Below are 2,317 nucleotides of genomic sequence, written 5' to 3' on the forward strand. Positions count from 1 at the left end.
CCCTGACGGTGCTGCCCCCCTCCAGTGAGGAGCTGCAGCAGGAGAAGATCGCAGTCCTGTGCCTGGCCAACAAGGGCTTCCCCTCAGACTGGAGTCTGGCCTGGAAGGTGGAGGGCAGCAGCAGCAGCAGCTGGGAGGAGAGCAGGAGCCCCGGGGTGCTGGAGAAGGACGGCCTCTACAGCTGGAGCAGCACCCTGAGGCTCCCTGCAGACCAATGGAGCAAGCTGGGCTCTGTGACCTGTGAGGCCACCCAGGGCTCCCAGACTCCGCTCTCAGAGACACTGAGGAGAGACCAGTGTTCCCAGTCCTGACCTGACTCACTGGGACTCTGCTACTGGTTTTACTCTGCTCCTGCTCTCTCTCTCTGCTCTCTGTAACACTGTCTCTCTCTCTTTCATTTAACGTTTCACTAACAATATTTACCAGCTTCTCTCAGTGTTTTAATATTGTTTCTGTGTTTCCAGATAATAAAAATCTGATCATCAAATTACTTGTTTTCATCTTTTGTTTCAAAGTGTCTTTCTCTTTAATTAATTTATAGAAAGCAGTATAAAGTATAAGATTAGATAAATAAATGTGCCTATATACTGTATATTCATACAGTATATAAACTCAGACATAATTCCTCATTATAGGTCGATTAGCATAAAGCAGTGATTGAAGTAGTATAAGTCCATAATTTGTGATCAGAGTCAATATGAACTCCTTCATGACTGAAAATAATCTCCAATAATACAAAACTGTAACTAAACCCATGGTAGGAACACTTCAATGAAGAATCATCCAGTCATCTCTTATTACTGAAGTGTGTTCATGGTAACTTCTCTGACATTCTTATTCTTTTAGCTGTGTCCAAACAATCTGCAAAATCCTTCAAATAAAACAAGAAAAAATCTTTTCTGGATCTGAAAGAAAAAGCAACATGTCATCAGCATGTAGAGAAATAAAATGAGACTGATCTGTCATTTTAACTTTGGACATATTTACTTCTGAATTCTGCTGAAGAGCTCAACCACAAAGAAAAATGAATGACATGAGAAAAGCAAAGCACTCATAGGCCTTGGTTCATTTTCGATTAAGAACATATAAAAGAAAACATTTTCAATGGCCGCACTCTGTACCCCCCCTATACATGTAAATGACATACGTGGTGTTTGGGTCCACTGGACCTGAGGGGAGTAAAAGTGTGGAAATTGTAAGTTCTATGTACCTGGACTTTGTCCTCTTCCTACCTGAGGCCTGTACTACGAAGCAGGATTTGAGGTTAGCGAGGTAACTTCAGGTTTAACTCTGGGTTTTCAGTCCTGCGACTGTGGTTCACCTACCGGGGTAAATCACCATGGTAACTAACACTGAACCTCTGACCTGCTCCGGAGCAGGTAAAGTTCAAGATAACAGTCTGAGGTGACAGGTAGGCGTATAAAAGCCTCGCCCACTGACCAATCAATTCTCTTGAAACATGGCATCACCGTTTGAGGAGGATCCCTTAGAAAACTTGGTGCGCGGATCGTGAGAGGGTTTCACAGGAGGGCAAGAGTGTTTAGGGGCCGTCAAAATCCTTTTGCGTTTCCTGATGACTACGTCTATGAGAGAAACTTCTCATCAGAGGGTTTGACTTGTATTTGTCAGCTTCTTGAGATGTGCATCACCAGTGCATTACATATAAGCAATGCACTCACAGTCCCTCAGACTGTATGATTTGCCTTGCGTCATTTCGCCTCCAGTACCTTCATGTATGCTGTGGGTGATGCAGAAAACCTCAGCAAAAACACAGTCTGCAGGGCAACACATAAGGTGGCACGTGCTCTTACAGAGCTGCTGAATGCCTTTGTTGTGTTCCCTGGACACTTGCCCATGCTGTCCATAAAAGAGGGCTTTTATAATATAGCAGGTAGACATTAACCTATGTGACTATTTGATCCATGAACAATGCAGACTCTCATCCGTATGCTGTTGTGTATTAAATGCAGCTCCTATCAGTGGATTCCCCACAGTGATAGGTGCTATAGATTGTACCCACATTCCCATTTCTTCACTTCTGGGTGATTGAAGCCAATTATGTGAATCACAAGTCGTTCCACAGCCTCACTGTTCAGGTAAAACTTATATATCTTATATTATTAACAATATCTTACCTTAACTTTGAGATTTCATTCTACTCTGTTGTTATTCTTATTTTCATTTAGTATGGAACTCGGTAAATGTTTGTGTGTATGTACGTATATATGTACATGTATGAGCAAAATGTACTTTTGTGTGCATGTGATAGCAGTTGTAACACAAAACTTCCCATTTGGGTGGAAATACAGTAACTATC

At 42.5% G+C, this 2,317-nt stretch overlaps 1 pseudogene; it reads left to right on the plus strand.

Annotated features, from left to right (window-relative positions):
* The first annotated feature begins 2 nt into the window (after positions 1-2).
* Positions 3-487, plus strand: LOC111647338 (Ig kappa-b4 chain C region pseudogene; annotated as a pseudogene).
* Positions 488-2,317: the final 1,830 nt, after the last annotated feature.

This window comes from Seriola lalandi, unplaced genomic scaffold (genome assembly GCF_002814215.2).
Source record: "Seriola lalandi dorsalis isolate HSWRI2012SDOR001 ecotype SW California unplaced genomic scaffold, Sedor1 jcf7180002054985, whole genome shotgun sequence".
Taxonomy (NCBI): Eukaryota; Metazoa; Chordata; class Actinopteri; order Carangiformes; family Carangidae; genus Seriola; species Seriola lalandi.